The sequence below is a fragment of the Aplidium turbinatum genome, chromosome 5 (genome assembly GCF_918807975.1).
Source record: "Aplidium turbinatum chromosome 5, kaAplTurb1.1, whole genome shotgun sequence".
NCBI lineage: Eukaryota > Metazoa > Chordata > Ascidiacea > Aplousobranchia > Polyclinidae > Aplidium > Aplidium turbinatum.
Genome location: NC_137476.1, coordinates 2,845,987 through 2,866,481, shown reverse-complemented (window position 1 = coordinate 2,866,481; position 20,495 = coordinate 2,845,987). Strand labels below are relative to the sequence as shown.

Here is a 20,495-nt window from a genome sequence, read left to right as displayed (position 1 = left end):
AAAATGTGAGAATCTGACTAAGTTGAAACAGTCAAGATGGCTACCATAAGCATTCTAGTGCAAACTTTTGTTTGCCTTGGTGTTTAATCGCATACGAAACTGGAACAGAAAAACGTGATTTAAGCAAAAAAACAACATTTCAAAGCAACATCAATTATTTCATTTTGTGTTGTTTTAAAAATTATTAATGAAAATAAGACAAACTGTAGTAACTTGCCCGGTGACAAACAGTGACCACGCCGAAATTGCTGTTGTAGTACAACTCGATTTTGCACAGTAATTAATGTAAATTATTAAAAAAATGACTCATCCAATACTCACGATAAAAGGTAGAATCTATTTCATCAATGAAAGGACAGATTCTTAATTTAACTGAAAACATAAAACATGTGGAAAATAGAAACTCTGTATCAAATCCCATTAAATTTTTTCCATTTTTTTTAACAACTTTGACTGATATTAAACTGGACGTACTTACAACTGCCTATAAACTCCAGAAACTCTATCAACATCTTGTTCTTAAAAACATTACGTGGTAGCCTACAATGTTATCATTCAATGTGTAAAGAACTCAGTAGTTTATGCTATTGATAAAAGTTGAAGAAATCGAGGCAATGAAAACTACCGAGGAATATTTCACATTATTGCAAGATTTGAATGTAGCGTTATCCAAAATAGTTTTTATGCTTTCCAAATTCTTTAAAAACAATCTGTTCTACAATGATTGTCACAAAGAAAACTTGCAGAAACGATATAAATTAATAAACACATGTGTTACTGATTTATTTGCTGTGATATTAAACACAAATATTATAGTAAAATTTATTTACACAAAATGCTCCGCATATCTGTCGGGATTTCGTAACTCATGCCTTAAAAAACTTTAGTAACTAGGTTATAGATTTTTGCAATAATTTTATGTAGAAACAAAAGTTTTCAGTTTTGGAAATTATTATGAAACATTTTGTCAGTTGGAGAAGCTTTTTCTTAGAGTAAGAAACCTTTTATGTTGAAAAACTGTTGGGGTTGTTTATGAAAGCTTTTGGTTATTTTTTATGCCATGGACAGAACCAACTCAAGTTTTGTTAGAATTTTATTTGAATTTGTTGTCAGGTTCAATATATCGAATTAGTAGATTAATTGGCTTTCAATTTGAATAAAATTTTATTAAAATCACTTTGTTTTTAGTTTTACTATCTATTGATGTTATGCTATTTAGTTGTTTTCACTGCTTAATTTTGGTTTTACTCAGACCATAAGGATTGTTGTGGCATTTGAGTCGGTCGCTTATTTTATTTCGAATCATGTTTTTTCGTGAAGAATTTGAAACCATCTTTTTCATGGAGTAACATTGCATCATATATTCATTACTAAAAGTTATATTTTAGGTGACATGTTATTGCTTTAAGTTGCATTGTAATTTACGTTGTTGCTGATTGCTTTGTTGCTGATTGCTTTGTTGCTGCGTTACCTTAAGTTCTTTGTCGCTTTTACTGGTGTTTATTTTCAGTCTGATTTCAGTTTACAGTTTCTGCCTTCAGAGTAACCTAGCTGCATTTTTAGCGAAATAAACTTCTTTAATAGAGGAATTGTAGATGATTTCACTACAGTAGGGCAGACCGGGGATAGTTCGAGCTCGGGGATACCTCGGATAAGGCATTTGACGTCACAGTAGAGTATTGTTAAATCACGTTTACCAAAGCTTTGTGGCTCCATTACAAATCAGGATAAAGTTGCAAGTATGTCTAGTTTTCATAGTAAGTTGAGGTCGAAAAAGTAACTTTATCAGTGATTTCGAGATTTCAAGATTGTACGTGTAAGGTCATAATTCCGTTGCAGTTAACCAAAACAAACTTTTTATTGATTGAGGTTGTAGTTAGAAAGAAATACTCAGATAAGCAAGTGATGATTTTGACCAGCAGTTAATCAGGTAGCCACATTTTCTTCATTTAGCCTACTTGTAGTCACGTGGTCAAGGATACTTCGGACACAATGGCCGAAGTATCCCCGTGGAATAATCAAACTTAAAAAAAATCTTATTTTCAGATCTTTTGAATAATTTATTGGATTTCAAAGACATAATGGTTGGGACATATAAAAGAAAAGCAAATTTGCTGTAATGACTGTCAAATCAACTCAAAACGTCTGCATAAAATTTCTGTCCGAGATGACCCCAGGAATGTCCGAAATTACCCCGGCACCGGAGTGACTTCGGACATTTGAGGACCGTAGAGAATATGCTTTTTATAAGCATTTCCAGTTTATACTCCTACCCTTCTTCGGCAAAGCTTTACGGCTTACAACAAAATAACATTTACGAACTTGCTGTGTAATTTAAAAAGAATATGGGCTGTTTTCAAAAAATCGTCCGAGCTATCCTCAGACTCCCCTAAATATGCACGTAGATCTCATACTACACTGGAACCGTTTTATTCATCATCTTCAATATCAAAAACCTAAGGTATCAATAAGCAACGCTATGAGCTTACTCACTTAATTCACTGCAATCTCACGTACATCATAAAAACAAGACATGTTTTAACCTACTTGGTAGCACACATTCTTCAGACACAGAACCGGGAAGACCAACAACAAGGCTGACAGGATATAAGAGATTGAAGACCGTCAGAGTTGATACGAAACTATTCGGTGAGACAACACCGCGATCAGGATTATTGCTGTTGGAAAATAAAAAATATTAAAAAAAAAGCTAAAAAGTTTACCAGTAGAGCATATACTTTCACGTGAAATTGGGATAGCACAGAACAAGCCTGGAATGCAATCTCTGTTGGAATCATTAATAATTTGATTAGAGGGTGATTGATAAAACTTTAAAGTCATTGTTAATAAAATAAGAATGCTTCCAATTTTGCTCAGAATTTTCTTTATTTTCTAGAAGCAGCTGAGCATACGGAGTTGTGTTTGCTTTTCTGTTGCAAGAAACGTAGATGTTAAAATTATTTGTTAGTACTACGTAGGCTACGAAAGATATTCATTATTGCATTTGCACTCCGAAAAATGAAGAGAATAATTTAATAAAGAGATACATAAAATCTTTTAACCAAATTCACTTGAAACCGATGGATGCCATGCCTCACGCTTTGAAAACTTTATTGACATTTTATACCAAAGACAGGCAAGACACAATAATACCACAGGGTTGAGCATTAGGCTACAAAAGTATATTTCTTACATAATTAAAAACAGTTTAACATTCAAACGTATTCGGCTTATCTTAAGCCCTCATCAGGAATCTGCAAATATTCATAAAATACAATAAATTTCAAGTATCACGTAACCCGTGGTGCAATTTGTAACTTAGTCATGCAGTTGCCTTTTTCTAATGTAATTTATTTTCCGTCTGTCTGTATGTTTTCCACACTATTGCTTTTAATCGTTGCGTGTTTCTTGACGCTTAAAGTTAGTTGTTCAGTTAGTTACTTTCAAGAAGTTGAAAATTATTGTATTTATAAATATTTGCAGATTCCGGATGAGGGCTTAAGATAAGCGGAAAACGTTTGAATGTTAAACTATTTGTAAATATGTAACAAATATACTGTTGTAATGCTCAAACCTGTGGTATTGATGTGTCTTGCCTGTCTTTGGTATAAAAAAAACTAACTGTCTCCCGAAACTATATTATTGACATTTATTAAGGAAATTGTTTTACAAACAGACAAAAAGGAAAATATTGTGTCGTTGAGAAGCAAAGCCATCATCCCGCTAATCAAAAGATTCACTTCAGTTCAGTAATGCTGATCTAGATATTACTGCTGTTCAGTAATGCTGATCGAGTCATTACTGCTGTTCAGTAATGCTGATCGAGTCATTACTGGTGCTCAGTAATGCTGTTCGAGTCATTACTGCTGTTCAGTAGTGCTGATCGAGTCATTGCTGCTATTCAGTAATGACGATCTAGTCATTACTGCTGTTCAGTAGTGCTGATAGAGTCATTGCTGCTATTCAGTAATGCCGATCTAGCCATTACTGCTGTTCAGTAATGATGATCGAGTCATTGCTGCTGTTCAGTAATGCTGATCGAGTCATTACTTCAGTTCAGTCATGGTGATCCTGATCAACGAATTACGCTTTTCCCGAACCAGGAATTAGGATGGTATAGTAGTTTGTGTAAAAACAAATTGTCAAAAAAACTTGCTTAAATGGCACAAAAATATGTTACAAAAAAAACAAAATGCAGATAAAAACAACTAAACTTTTACAAAACTAGTAATGAGTACAATCAAACAACATACCTTATAACATAATCGTATGGGAATAAGGAAGTAGGAGTTATAACCATTGCAGCATTGCCTGAAAGAACTGTGACTGAAGCAATTATGGTCTGAAAAACAAATTTAGGCATGGTAATCAACAGGTTCATTTTCTCCAGTTACAATGATAACATAGGGAAGCTATATAATATCTGAAAGCAAATGCCGATAACAACCAAACCTAAATATTGAATGACAAAACTTGCAAACTTTTGTAGAATTTTTTTACAATTAAGTAAATGGCTAATTTGCCATATGCGTATAGTTTAGGTCTCTGTAGTTTTGAAGATATATCAATACAATATCAACATCAACAACATGAACAGAACTGCATGTCGCAAAACGATACAATCATAAACAAAAATAAAAACCTGTTTAATTTGGAAACTCGTTTTGAAAAGTTTCGTTTTGGTAACTTCTTTTTAAAATAATTCATTGTCTAAAACTGTTCACTTATTCTTATCGACCTTCGTAGGATAGATGCCAGTTCGTATGAAAGATAACAGCCCTACAACAAACTATGGTAGAGAGGAAATAAACAAAGTAAGTATATGGGCTAATGTTAAAAAGCAATGCACTTGACAACAGAAAAAAAACTTAAAAATTATTTTTTTCTGCTGTGAGCCATTCAATAACAATTGAAAGACAACCAACAATAACGCAGAATAAACATCGCGCTGTCAAAATACCAAAGCTCTTGCAATAAAAAGACTTACATTTCTACCAACAGGATCCCAAACCCAATCGAAAGACCACGGAAGCCCAGGAGAAGGAACAATGTTGGAGGAGAAAGAAACAGTTGAAATACCATTTGATGAACTTAGGATTGTACAACGTCCAAGGGATGTAAAGCGTTGTGAATTTGCGCATTGAAAGCAAATTCCTAAAAGAATTTAAACATAATACGTACAATTAATACATGAAATACAAGCTATAGCGTACGTAACCGCACGTAAACACTAAGCTAACGGGTCCGACCAGTTAGCTTGGCGATTACTCGCCCATCTCAAGATCAAGTGGCGCTGATTTGACTCTCGGGTTGTGCGTTTGTGCATCGCATTTCAGGACTGCTCCCCATTCAGCAGCATCTAGTGGATGGAATAACTCCCCGATAAGAACACTTCAACAAATATCGACGAGTATGCGAAACAGCCAGAGTTAACCTCTCAAAGAAGCTTGATCAGTCTGAGATTAAAGATCAAATCAATCAATTTGTCTTCGATGTGTTTCGCAGATTGAGTGCAGCCGATGATGTCTCATTCGTTTTGATGCATTATTATAACAACAATGTGTGTTTTCTTAAACAATGTGTGTTCCAAAACGGCTCATCCCGGATTCTACACAACAAACAGACAAGAATTCATCAGCAAACACGCGCGGGGCCTAAATTCTCCACAACGGCCCTGGCCAAAGACACCGTGTATAAGATGTGCATGTGCACCACAGATTCAACGTATTTAGGCTTTCAATCAATGTAAAATGACTTGTTTAAAACCAGTTGTGAACAAACAAGCTTTTTAATTTTGAGACTCCTCAAAAGCATGTGAACTCATGTGAAACCATTTCAGCTGGGCAATCCAGCCGGCGTGGTGTAATCAGCATGTTTTACGTGGATTCAACGTGTCCAGGCCTTGAATCAATGTGAAAAGACTCATTGAATATATGAATAGCCAGTTTGAACAGACTTCTCAAAACTGCTTGTAAGCAGACCTGCTTTTCGCTGGGAAAACAGATCCATAACGATGATTTATTGAAGCTAAACTATTTCTGATAGATAACAGAAGCTTCAGGGAATTCACTGAAGCATACAAGCTGTATATATAAACGCTGTTCCAACGTTAAGCAACAAAAAGTTGCGTCTGTCCTTGCAGGGACAGAGTGGATAATGCTATGTACGATACACATAGAGGCATACGAACTGGTATGGTAACCTAGTGGCAAGGGCGGACTGGGAATTCAAAATGGCCCTGCACTTAAAAGAAAAACCGGGCCAAATAATTTTATCAGCCAACATTGCGAAAGCAACGGCCCACAATTGTTATTAAGCGGCATATCTTGGCCAATAAGCACTTATTTTAGCAAGGTATTAAGCCCATTTTACAAATAGGTATGTCATTTTACTCATTGGTGGCATCCTGTTTAGATTGGGTGCTCCGACACAACTGATAGGATTAAGTTTTTCTATGTGACTTTCAGGTTCTGAAAGACACATATGAACAATTTTACATATCATAATTAGCAGTAACTTAGCCTATGTACATTTTATTTCTTTCAGGCTAATACGTTACTGCAAATAAAATTTCATATTCTACTTTGAAAACAATACCTCTCTTCTGAGACTATGAGGTTTAAATGTTGTGTGCCTGGTTGCAAAGCTGGTTACTTCTCTACTATGAAAGTTGATACCACTAAAACAACATTATTTGTACTTCTCAAAGATGCAACATTACGAAAAAGTTGGTTTAAAGACATTCCCCGTAAGGATTGGACTGTGTCAGATACACATAAAGTGTGTGCAAAACATTTTCACGAAGAGGATTTTATACAGGTTTCTTCAGATATTCGCAAGAATAGACGTCTTGCCAGAGACACGCAAGAGTTACGCATAAAATCCGCTGCTGTTCCAAAAGTATTTCCAGAATTGCCAAAAAAGTAGATACCTTTCGAAACCATCTTCTTCAGCCCATGCTACTTTTGCTACTACTGAGTCAGCAAGGCGATATGTGAAAAATTAAAGAATCCAACAGCAAAATCAGCGCTTGCTTCAGCAAGACGTTTTTGATAACTTTGCTTCATTAAAGCCAAACTGGAAGATGCGCATCTACCTTCTAGATTTGTAACTGTTTTTAAAGAAACCACAGTTGTCTTTCATTATGTAAAATATTAAAAACAGAGAGAGACTGTTCACCAGGCATTTGGTAATAAACTTAATTTGCGTTCTTCTGGTGACTATTTACTAGGTTACCTCGTGATGTTAAAGATGATAACCAGCTTTTTTTTCCGACGTTTCGTCAGTCAGCACGACTGACTTTATCAAGGTGGCTAAAACAGGTTAATACAACCTGTTCAGCAACGATGGCACAACACAAAAACATACTGATAAAATGAGTAAAGTAAAGCAGCAAGAATCAGAATTAAAACACGCAACAAGATACCTAGAGGTTAAACTAAATGCAGTGAATGCCTAAAACCAGTAGGCTACTTCCCGCAGCGTAAATTTATCTATCTATTGGGCCACTGTCAAGAAACGTTGAAAAGACATCAGAACTCAGACCATAAAAGACATCAGAACTCAGACCATATAAACTCAGACCATAAAATTACTTGGACCAACGCCACCATTCTTAAAACTGAAAAGGATTATACAAAAAGATTGTTCACAGAAAAATGGTACATAAACCAGAAGGCACAACATGCTCTTAACCAAAAAGATGGTCAGAATTTCCCCTCTGTGTACAACAAATTACTTTAACTTTAGCTTCACCTTTTCCATTCTCAGTGCGTCTTCTCTACCATTGTTATTGCTAATCCCATTGCTTTCTGTCTTGTCTGATGTCTTTTCAACGTTTCTTGACAGTGGCCCAATAGATAGATAAATTTACGCTGCGGGAAGTAGCCTACTGGTTTTAGGCATTCACTGCATTTAGTTTAACCTTTAGGTATCTTGTTGCGTGTTTTAATTCTGATTCTTGCTGCTTTACTTTACTCATTTTATCAGTATGTTTTTGTGTTGTGCCATCGTTGCTGAACAGGTTGTATTAACCTGTTTTAGCCACCTTGATAAAGTCAGTCGTGCTGACTGACGAAACGTCGGAAAAAAAAGCTAGTTATCATCTTTAACATCACGAGGTAACCTAGTAAATAGTCACCAGAAGAACGCAAATTAAGTTTATTATGTAAAATATGTTGAGGATTTTGCAAGTGCCCCCAGCTGCTTAGATCTGTTATAGTGACTGAGAGCTTGAAAGTTACTGCATTTGTTTCTTTGGCTCTAGTGCCACCACATTTGCATAGATTTACGTATACGCCACAAATTCTACGCCGTAGACTTGCGACGTAGACTTTTTGTTTACGCTAACGTTTACAGCCACATTTTTTGGATAGTTGTCGCTTGAGGCTACGCCGTAAAATTTTCGCGGTTTTTTAGCGTATAGCGTCAGCCAGGCGCGGATTTATGGGGGGGGGCCAGGGGGCCCGGGCCCCCCCCGAAATTTTGTGAAAAATTGTATGTTTCCGCATCAAATGGTTTGATATGCTTCTAAACAGCTGATATTAGTCCCTCGGCATCACAATTGATGAAAATGGTTGTTTTAATGTCTATTTTCTAGCATATCGTATATGTCGTAGTATCATTGTTCATATCTGTTTAGCTTTTTCTTTCTTTTTAATTGATTTTCAAATTTTCTGGCCCCCCCCCGAAAAAAACTCTTAGATTCGCGCCTGGCGTCAGCGTATACTTTTTAATGCCTTAGCTGTTTGCATTTTTTTTATAAAGCTGCAAAATGTTGACGTCTTGCACGTGACGCTACAACACGCCAATACCGTACCTTCCAGAGCTGCAGTTGAAAGAATGTTTTCAATGGGCAAAGACATATTTCAATGGGACAGTTTTCAATGGGCAAAACGCAGCAAAATGTCAGATGAACACTTTCAGATGCTTGTGTTTCTTCGTGGAAATTCAAAATAAAACTTGTTTGTTTCGAGTGGTTTATACTGTGTGAATGTTTGGCACCTTGCAAACAAAATGTGTTTACGCTAGTGTATGCGCTGACGCCGCCAACTTTTTTACAAGTTACGTTGACGCATACGGCGTATGGTTTTTTGAACGTTTGCGTTCACGGTGACAGGGTCAATATTTTTTATATACGTGTACATTCCTACTGCACATTTTTATAAGCATTTGCTGCAGTCTCAATCATTGAAAACCACCTCTGAATTGGCGAATATTCTAGCTTTCTGCAAATCTATTATGAATGAACAAGATTCTAAAAATACCAGCAATCGTATAAATTTTCTCAAAATTGCTATATCTGCATTACAAAACTATCTATCAGCGGAGACACTACCTGACTGGGGAGATGATGGTCATTCAGATGCATCACTACTGTAATTCTGTTTATATGTGAACAACTTAACCTACTTTTAGTTGCAAAACAAGGAAGCCGTTACTCCAGTAACTTAATAACTGTGTCTTACCAACTGTATCTAAATGTTCCGTTTTGACGTAAAACATTTATCACAAAAGGAGGGCCATTATGTGCGCCGGGTGAGGTATGTATTAACCTCCGAAGAACCTTTATATGTTTTACCAATTTACAACGTCCAGGTTACTATTATTATGCGTTTAATATACGTTTGTGTTGCTTTGTGAAGCACCATAGAACTACCATAAATGCTGTGTTTTCAACTGTGTAAATCTGGTTGCAATACTGTATGATTTCACAATGTTGATATTAACCGGGCGGAAAAATGTTGGATGTGTTGGATTCTGCCAACTTTTCTACATTTTTCCAACGTTTCGTTTCCAACATTACCGACTGAAAGAAATTTTCTTAAAAATACTTTTAACGTAATTTTTAACGTCTTTTTAATGCAAAAAACATTTTTATATCATTAGGAGTCAGCAAAAAGTGGTTTTGTTTTAGAACATACCAGTCAGACAGTAGCAGTAGTAAAAATATGCAAAGAATAACAAACCGGGCAGCATCTCCAGGCACGGTAGCTATACTTGTAAAGTAGGCTTATTTGCGCATAATATCAAAACGTCCTGGTGAATAAAAATTTGAATTTTTTTTCCATATGAAGATTGTTGTATTATTTAAAACATTTTGAATGCAAATTAAGCATAATTAACACAATAATAAAACATAACACAATTAAAACAAATTGCAACATCTACAGTACAATGCAAATAGATCGAACTTCCAAACACAAGGATTGGTATCTTTTGAATGAGGGAAACAAATTTAAACAAGAACCTTTCTTTTCATCTCCGAAGCAATAAACAACTTTTAATCGTTTGTTTCAGCTGCCAGTTTTCTAGTTATTATAAATTTCACTCTACCTTTATTTTTGCTGTAATTATGTGTGTTTATACATTTTTCTAAACGCTTTATATCGCAAACCTTTACAAGGCTAAATAGAAACTAACTTTAAGTGCAATTTTAAAATAAGAAAAGGCATAAAATAAGAAAATAAGAAAAGGCATTAAAATAAGAAAAGTAATAAGAAAATAAAAGAAAAGTAGTAAAAAATAAAAGAAAAATAAAAGAAAAGTAATAAAATAAGAAAAGGCATTAAAATAAGAAAAGGCATTAAAAAAAAAGGCATCAAACGCATACCTGCCGATACAAACATTTTGCCAAATTGGACATTCTGTAAACTAAACACAAGCAACTTAAATCAGACACAAAGTAAAATCAAATCCTTTACATATAAAAACTGATTTATCGTCAAAAATTCACAGAACAACAAAGATAAGTTCGAAATTAAAAAGTGGTTCCTTGATTTAGCAGGTCAGCTCTTCATTGACTGGACATTCTTCTTGAACAGAACTGAATTCTTTGCTTGTGAAATTTTAACTGAACTGGAGAAATTGCTGCCAAAATAAAGAAATTCATCTTTAAATTTTTTTTCATTGTTATTTTATTGTTCAACAAATGAAATGATGTTTTTCTAAAGGCAAAACTTCTCCATGCTCAGATATTGAAATTCGGGAGAATGATAAGATAAGGATCTTATCACACTCAGCTTTCGTTGGTAGCCAGTTGCATCCTCTCGGCTGCCTTTCCTTCAGCACTTACGCCAGCCCAGTTTATTACAGCCTGGTTAGAGTTAAGCCGGGTATCGAAACAGGTCCGCACTATTGGAAAACTAAAGCCAACGCCAATAAAATAATGTAGCCTACTTACGGTTTTACACACAGTTTTGATTTCCCTTTTTATCATCAGCACCCGATGGGAGTGTTAGTTTGGTGGTTCGTATCTTTGTTTTTGGTTCAGAGTTCGGACGATTCTTAGCTTTACCATTTGGACCAATTTCACTAAACACACACAACACATAAGCTTCATAGAGCGCAGTGCTTGGCAAGTGAATGGCTACAAACTTGTTCGAAAACAGATATTAAGACAGACTTTTGTCTTATTTATCCCTGTACTGTGAGGTAAACTTTAATCACCAAACATAAGCCTTGGATACATTACACAGTTATGTGGCATAGCTACTGCATCAAAGGCTAGTAGAGCAACAAAGCATTGGCTATAACGGTCTTCTGAAAGAAAAACTTACTATTTATTTTTGAACATCATTGCTCTTGCCTTTTGAATAAACGTACGAAGCAATCCTTGTCGCACAACGTACATCAAAAACAAAAAGAACCCTGCATATAATAATATTCAACTGCTACAGAACAAAACCTGATTAAGTGAAAATTAACAAATCACATTACCACTAATAGCTTATTTATTACTAACTATTCTGAAAATATTTTGTTTACAAGAAAATACTGAATGCATAAGTATTGTCGCCACTTATTTGTTACTTTTAATATTATTTTGTCTTGTTCATGCCATTAAGTTTTCGTATTCTGGTTTCATCTTTCTATTAATCCCTGGTAGTTTATGATATTAATTTATGTTTTAATAATCAAAAATAAACAAACGCTAAAGTGTATGCTGTATTGGCATCAAGGATATTTTTTTATGTGTTTGTTCCTAAAAATTGTCAACATAACAATCATCCAGAACGAATGGGTACTAGGCATCACATTATGGCGTTGATAATTTTTTTTAAAGCAGTGTCTTTCTTATGGTAAGTTATAGCTAAAGGAGTGATTAACCAGTCATCGATTGACCTAAGATAAGAATTTTAGATAATATGAAATAAGAATTTTAGGTAAGATAAGAATGACCAAGAGCCTCATCTTTTACAATGTTACTGTAACTGCAAAGAGCCGCATCATCAACACAAACATCGCCCGTTTCCGCACCCACCCCTTTATACCATCTACATTTAGCCTGAAATGTACATTTACATTTACTTTACATGTACTACTATAAAACATGAACAACTATAAACAAGTAAAAAGTTTTCGGTATCTTGGGACAACAATAAACTGGGACGCCAACGATGATGAGTTCAATATACATATTGCTCAAGGAAAGCGTCTTTCTGACTTAACACTTTGCTCCTCAAAGGGAGGCCAGATTTGGCCCCCTCCTCATATTTCCTTTGATTATTTGAAGCACAGTAACGCCATGCACTTGGTTTTTCTTGACTTTTCCTAAAATTGCCAGGCGGATCTGATGATATTAAATTTGATGCTAAAAGTTGTGTAGTTTTCTTGTAAATTCAAGATTTTGGTGAATTTTTGCTATTTCTAGCTTACTTCAAGCAAAGCGTGAAATGGATTACATTGCGATAACAAGCCATAAGCTCATAATTGCTTCGTGCATCGATATGCGCGAGCAGAGAGAAACATCCTCTTGTTCTCCTTTGTTTGGTTTGACCTCAATAATACAAAGCGCGTTAGTTCTTATTATACAAAAGAAAAGCCAGTGATCACAAAGCCGTTAATTAGAAACAATAATAGCAAACGTTTTCTGCGTTATCAGCTCTACAAAGAAGAATAGCAATCCACGATCAAAATAGTAGGCTATGTAGGCCACAAACTATTCAAAACAGTTGTTTCAAGCAGATAATATATTGACGAATAAAAAACGTTACAATAAGAAATCTTCTCTTGGGTAAAGGCACGAAAAACCTGGTTTCGAAATAAACGTTCTATGAAAATGCTCTTATTGACAAAACTTGCAATTGAGGAAATGTATCACTGTAAATGCTTTTGGGAGAAGCCGGAAAAAGTAGCGTTTTTGCAAACAGTAATTGTGAGATACTCTCAAAATTATGATATAGGCTCCATTTACACGTAGCAGCTAACTCGATGGCGTCCCTTCCCTGCTTTATGTCGCCTACTTGTTATTATGTCCTGCATTTTTGTTTCACAGTGCACTGTGTGTTGTAATGTTGTTCCAAAGAGCGCAAAATAAAGATGACAATGCCTCATCTACATTTCAAAATATTTTGTAATGTAGATGAGGCAAAAAGTTAGGCGTCACATAAGACAAACAACAAATCAGCTTTCTTGATCATTGATTCAACATCTGAATACGTTGCGCCAATGTATAAGAGACCGGCTATTGTGAAGACCCGCCATTTATAAACGATCCGATTATACCAAAAGTGGGACAAACTAGTGGATCAAAGAATGAATAAACAATGCTGAGAAAACTAAATCTAAGTGACGAACAATACCGATGTCTTCATTTATCTTGGAAAAATGCTGCCTAAACTTATCAACAAAAAATACCGTAAATAACGGCAAGGACCCGAAAGCAGAATTTGCTCGACTTTGGCATGAATTTAGTCAGACACCTAATAATTCCACAAATACAATAACGGGCTCTCAACGGTTGTAAGATACATAATCAACCTGGTTCTGGGCGGTTTGTGTAACAGTTCAGGGGAAGACACTACTTGAAATTATGCACCACACAAAAGATCTTCAATGAAGACTGAGTATAAAAACCGATGTGGATTGTGCTGCACAGTGACTTCAAGTTTAAGACAGAAAAAGGCACAAAAATATCACGATAAAAATAAAGACCTTGTGGGAAATTTGCGGGAATCATAACACGATGCAAATACCATAAACGCGTAGTTTGCATGCTGCTCCAAGCTGGCCGGCAACTACAAAGGTAGACAATACAGGCAGTTAATAATTCGATAACAGCGCAATAAACATAATAAATACGTAAACCGACAATTTTATTTTACAAACGTTTTACGTCTAATAGTAAATTTTCTCCCAACAATTTTTTGTGAAGCGCTTGCAAACCACGGTTTTGTAAAATAATTCATCATTATTATTTTTTACTTCTCGGATGTTGTAAAACGTCATCAGCAAAATCACAAAAAAAACATTTCACTACTTCAATGTAGTAGGTCTAAGAATTTTTATAGAATTGTAGCCACGTTATTTCAACAAAGAAGCCATTTTTTGGCACTATAAAGTTATAGAAAATAATTTGTAATCATGCAAATGTTTGGAAAGAATCTAGGAAGTCTTCTCACAATCTGGCACAAAATGATTATGTTCATTGTATCTCTGCAATATTTTTTACGACAAACTTTGAAGCTTCGTTATAATCATTTTTATCTTTGAAGTCAAAAGTTATTTTTTTTTTTGGCCAGAAACATAATCGCTGCCTTGCTGATACGCCTTTACGCGTATTTTTTGTGCTTTAAACAATAAGGACCCAGTCAGCAATCCAGTCCTTTTGCATTGATTCAACATTTGTGAACGTTAAATTTATGTAGATTTGCTGACTGTGGGTTATTTCACATTTCCTTCATTTACGCAGGATCCTCAATTCGCTGTTGCATTGTTTCGACGCTGGCGGACTAAAAATGTATTTTCAAATTGATTGACACAATCTTCAATAAAAAGTGAGCTTCGAACTTAGCTTTGTTAATGTAAATGCTGTATTTTTGTGGATGTAATTTATGAGTTATGTTTATAAACACCCGTAAGCGAAATGACTTATGATGTAGCCTGCATGATATTTATGATGCGACTTGACACAAATCCACAATTTCAAAAGCACCTAATTTGAACTTAGAAATTTCAGATAATTTCAACAACTTGCTCAATTGTCTTCTCTCAGCTAAAAATATTCATACTACAAACTCAATTGTAGACCTAAAATACACAAACGAAGATGTAAACAGCTATTCAAGCAGGCTAAGGTGTTACTTATGAGAAGTTTGGTTTCATAAAACTAGAAGCTAGCCATGAGTTTCGGAATGCATTAGTTTAGGACAAAAATGTAAAAGAACAAACGCAGTTTTGTTTTTTTTTAAATTCGTGTAACAATATTACTCTGATTGTAACTATTTCAGAATCAGTGAGTACAGCCTGCAATAAGATTTGCTGGCAAGTCGTAAATCTTTATCAACGCAATGATTCGGCACAGCGCACACACACTTCGTGCGGTTGATCGAGCTCTTTGTTATTCAGAACTTTGCATGAAATCGGATTAACATGGTAATTAAATAGCGGCAAGATAAATAAAAATTGTCGTTTTTGGGTCCCTTTGCAAAAATTGAAATATCAAGTTTAACATATAAAATTTTAAAATAATGATTTTTCAAACTTATAGACAAATGATTTGTTTTCACACCAGTGCAACTTCTGTTGAAATAGCACCAGCGGATAACACGGAACAGCTGATTGAATTTGATCCAACAACGGCCCCCCCCTTGAGCAGTTAACTTCCAAAAAAACGTTGAAAAGCAAAGGGTTAAATGACATCAATATTATGCAACAAGTACATATCTTTCGCAACCAGATACAGAGTATTGAAGTGTAACATTTATCCAATTTATAAATGTAATTCAGATACCTGGACAAATACCAAACTAATTAATAAAACAAGCTATGTCAAGGGATAACCACCTCCTCAACCAGATTGTCCTAAACTCGCACTCCCAAAAGCCCCAGCGCTTGAAATATCGACGCCCGTTCTCCCGACATGCTGCAGCTATCTGCAAATCAAACTTCCACATTTCCGAAGTTTGGAACCGTGAATGAAGAGAAGTTGCGAGACCAACCCAATTCACAGTCCCTCCCAATACCAACACTCCACCTGGAGCAGAACTACCCCGGAAGGAATGGGTGAAGCTCAATCGCCTGCGGACTGGAGTGGGCCGTTTCAGCAGCAACATGTTCCAGTGGGACCTCGCCGATTCACCATTTTGTACGTGTGGATCAGATTTTCAAACTGCACACCACATTATCTATCAATGTCCTGTATACCGACCACAAGATAGACATGTGGACCTAACAGCGATCGATGAATACACAATCCATTGGCTGCTGCGCCTGGTTGTAACAACATGATTTGTGGCGGCCTCAAACGCAAGAAGAAGATTAATAAAAATATAAATGGGTTTGAAAAGTGGGCATTAAAATACAGAGAATTTCCTGGACTGACAGAAAAGTAGCCAAACTGTTTTAAATCAAATCAAACAAACAAAGAATCTACTAAAAAATATCAAAGAAAATCAACTTCAATTTTTAGGACACCTGCTGCGAAAATGAAAATTAGAACATCTTTCTCTCACGGCTAAAATTGAAGGGAAGCGTGCCCAAGGCAGACAAAGATTAACCTACTTAGACCAACAAGCCGACAAAACCAACATACACCTAATTCACACAGCAAACAAACAGAGAATCTTGGAAACTTTTCATGCAAGAGGCAGTCAATGCTTGGAATCAAGTGTGACAATAAAAGAAGTACATGCACTACATCTACATATTCTATCATCTACAATTGGCCTGTGAGAATATAAAGATCTGTTAAACCTGCAGAGATCGATTCAGTTTATGACACGAAAAATCTGACCTGGTCACTGGTCAGCCACATTTTAACTTTATGTTTCTGATTTTTTGTGTCAAATATACTGTCAATAAGATGTTAGCGAAGCGAGACAAGCTAGACTATATTTTTGAAATAAAAGGTAAACTAAATACTAAGCAGAATTTTTGTTACGTAATCACAGTGGTTTTCGAAGAAATTATAAGAATAGGCTGCCAATTGGGTTGTTATGCTGAAAAAAAAATGTTGCCGGAAATAAGAATAAGTTTAGCTCTGGTTTGTGTGCATTGGCGTAGCCAGGGGCGGCAAAATGGCTATGCCCCTTCCCCAATTTTCAAATTTTGATTCTGAAGTTGGGCTCTTTGTTGAAAATATAATAATATTTGTAGAAATTTATATCGTTTTCAAGACATCTGGCTATTAACACCTCCAGGACTTATTTTAGACACACAAAAAGACATCAATATATTTTGCAAATCGTAAATCGAGCAAACCTTGCGCGATTTACACTTCTTTTAACTAATTTGTGGACGCATTTTCAGAATCGCTTTCTCTGTTGAGTTTTTGTGTAGGTTTTGTGTAGCTGAGTTTTTAGTGTTCTCTAATTTTAGCCGCAATTTTTGTCTATTCGTGCGTAGGTGCTACCTTCAATAAGTTAATAGCTGTTTATCTGCTAATAAATTTCACACAAATATTACCCTAAAAGTGTTTCCAGAAAGCGCTATAATCCATTATTTGAGTGTAATTTTGCACAAATTTTCGAGGGAGCATACCCCAGCATCCCCCTATAATACACGTGCCTTCGGCACGCTCTAGCCAGTTTTATTGCTTCCCTTGCTCAACCCACATCAGGTGGCGATGTCAGGCAGATGGCTTAAATTAAACACTTTGTCGTTCTCTTCAATTCATCTAATATTTGGCCACAAAAAAACAAAAATTCTGGCTACGCCACTGTTTGTGTGGTTAGTCTAACTCTAGTTGTAGTGTAAGTAGCCACCTTATTAGTTAGCATTCTGCTTTGAATAATAGATACAGTACCAAGGTATAAAAACAAAGAAAACATTTTTCTTCTCAGTGCACAAACCAACATAAAAAAGCCAAAAAGCTCAAGCTTGCCCATTTTTGTAAGAAGAAATGCTTTTGAAGCTTCAAACACTTTAGACTAAAACAAAACTAAATTCATTACAATTATCATGAATTTAGAATCTTGTTTAGGCTTTTACCTTGTAGTGAATTCAAGATAGCGAATACGTAGGAAAATGCTAGTTGCGCAGTTTTACAAGAGTTTGAAGCAAATACAAAGAATCCAAATATCCATGTTCCACCAATAGTTAGGAAAAGTGTACAAGAAAATACCAAGTGGCGTTTGACTGCAGACTTACGCCTGGAACTCTAAACAAATGTTATTGATACGTAATATATGGTAATGCAATGTCAGCCTTTACCATACAATCGAAAGAACAACCAATTTTATTTTTTACCCTGAAAAACAGATGCAAAATTTTACATGAAAATGTGATTTGAATGCTACTGTACGATTTTCAGATAATTGGATGCTCTTTTGTACGATCTTCGAAAATGGATCAGCAACAGCGTTAGCATGAGGCCGAAGGATACTTTTAGACTCACTGGTACTGGGTCCCTAAAATTTTCTCAACGGTATTGTGGATCAGCCTGAAAATCATAGTAACATCTCCCAATTGCTGCAGCCAGCGCAATGTTCGTATCAGGGTCTATGAGATCCACGTCCTCTAAAGTTCGAAACACTGGACAGTTATTTATGATGTGCTGTGCTATTTAAGGTTTGCCGAAATCACTGGCTGGTGAGTCACACAAACCCAGAGAAACATGTTATGTTTGAAGCGACCAACACCAGTACGGAGGCGATTCAAAGTCACCCATCCTTTTCTTGACAGGTCTGAGCCAGGTGGTACTTCTTGGCCAGGTCTGAACCAGGTGGGAACATCTTGGAACAGTTTGGGCTGTGGTTCCTAGCAATCTCTCCATTTCATGCGGTCGAAGTGATCTTAATGCAGCGTCACAATGTATCCAGAAAAAGGGCGTCTGGAAGGCAGGCGTTGAAGTGTGAGCTGTTGTTATATGTCAAGGACTACAGTGTAGAGAAGATCATTGACCTCTGCCTTTAATGCAAGTCGTGTGGTGGATTTCTCTCTGCATAGTTTTGGTAGGGCGACGCTAGATTAGAACTGGTAATAAGCCTGTGAGAGTTGGAGGACGGTATGCGCTTGGCATCGTTAAGGGCGTTAAATACTTTACCGAGTAGACTTGACCGAGTGTCTACTTTAGCATGGCCTTCTAGTTTTCACAACTCTGTTCTTGTTATGACAGTATGATGCAACAGTAGACAGCAATGTATTTTTTTTAACATAAAGTTGGAAGCGGATCTTTGAAATCTTTAATAGCTAGTTTGGAGGCTACACCGCTATGGTAAGCAAATCGCAACAAGATACCCTTGAAACTATTGTTATGTATTTTAAATATATATATAATATATACTTTATTTTAAATATATACTTTTAAATATGCTGTGTGTTGCTTTTAGATAATACTTATCTAATGATTAATCTCACCTCGTTGACAACTTTGCGACCACAAATCACTTTATATGTTGTTATGACATAGACAATGAGGTTGAAACCCAACAATATGGAGCATTAAAAACAGAGAGAGACTGTTCACCAGGCATTTGGTAATAAAATTAGTTTGCGTTCTTCTGGTGACTATATACTAGGTTACCTCGTGATGTTAAAGATGATAACTAGCTTTTGTATTTCCGACGTTTCGTCAGTCAGCACGACTGACTTTATCAAGGTGGCTAAAACAGGTTAACACAACCTGTTCAGCAACGATGGCACAACACAAAAACATACTGATAAAATGAGTAAAGTAAAGCAGCAAGAATCAGAATTAAAACACGCAACGATACCTAGAGGTTAAACTAAATGCAGTGAATGCCTAAAACCAGTAGGCTACTTTCCAACAGCGTAAATTTATCTATCTATTGGGCCACTGTCAAGAAACGTTGAAAAGACATCAGACAAGACAGAAAACAATGGGATTAGCAATAACAATGGTAGAGAAAACGCACTGAGAATGGAAAAGGTGAAGCTAAAGTTAAAGTAATTTTTTGTACACAGAGGGGAAATTCTGGAGGAGAAATTCCAAATATGGAGCATGGTATAATTATTAAATATTCAATCAAATCCAGAGATATCCAACATCTTAAAAATTATAATTCTATTGTCAGTGGTATCGTGAGAACTATAATATTTCAACAAATCAAATATAGGGTATTTCGCATCTGAAACGCTATGATCTGTCAACAGCATAAACTCAGCACAAAAATAATATTTCGTATTTCCTGATGTTAGTTAGAGGTTTGCATTTGAATCTTTAGTATCGTTGATTTTTTTTCTACAAGCGGCTTACCTGGAAATGTTGTAAGCTTATAAGCTGAAAGTTTAAACATACAATATTTGATACTCGTTTTGCGTGAAATTCGAACTTAGTAATAAGCAATAATTTTATTCAAGCACCTGGTACAGCTCAGTCAAATTAAATTGCTAATTATGAAATATCGCGACTATTTCTTCAAAAAGTAAAACAACAATTGTTCAGGTATTCAAATCTTTTCACGTAAGCGCCCGGTAGCTCAGTTGGTTAGCGCCTGACTTCTGGAACGAAGAAGCTTCAAGATCAAGCGGCTCTGGTTCGACTCTCAGAGTGTGCGCTTGAGCAACGCATTTCAGGACTGCTCTCCATTCAG

The 20,495-nt window shown here is 35.8% G+C and overlaps 1 long non-coding RNA gene across 1 annotated transcript; it reads right to left on the bottom strand.

Moving 5' to 3' along the window:
• Positions 1-10,769: 10,769 nt before the first annotated feature.
• LOC145770070 (uncharacterized) lies at positions 10,770-18,009 on the bottom strand. The gene is made up of 4 exons (XR_014289127.1): positions 17,932-18,009; positions 11,559-11,649; positions 11,183-11,313; positions 10,770-10,869 (listed from the first exon to the last, which is right to left on the bottom strand). It is a non-coding gene; the product is annotated as an uncharacterized LOC145770070 (long non-coding RNA).
• Positions 18,010-20,495: the final 2,486 nt, after the last annotated feature.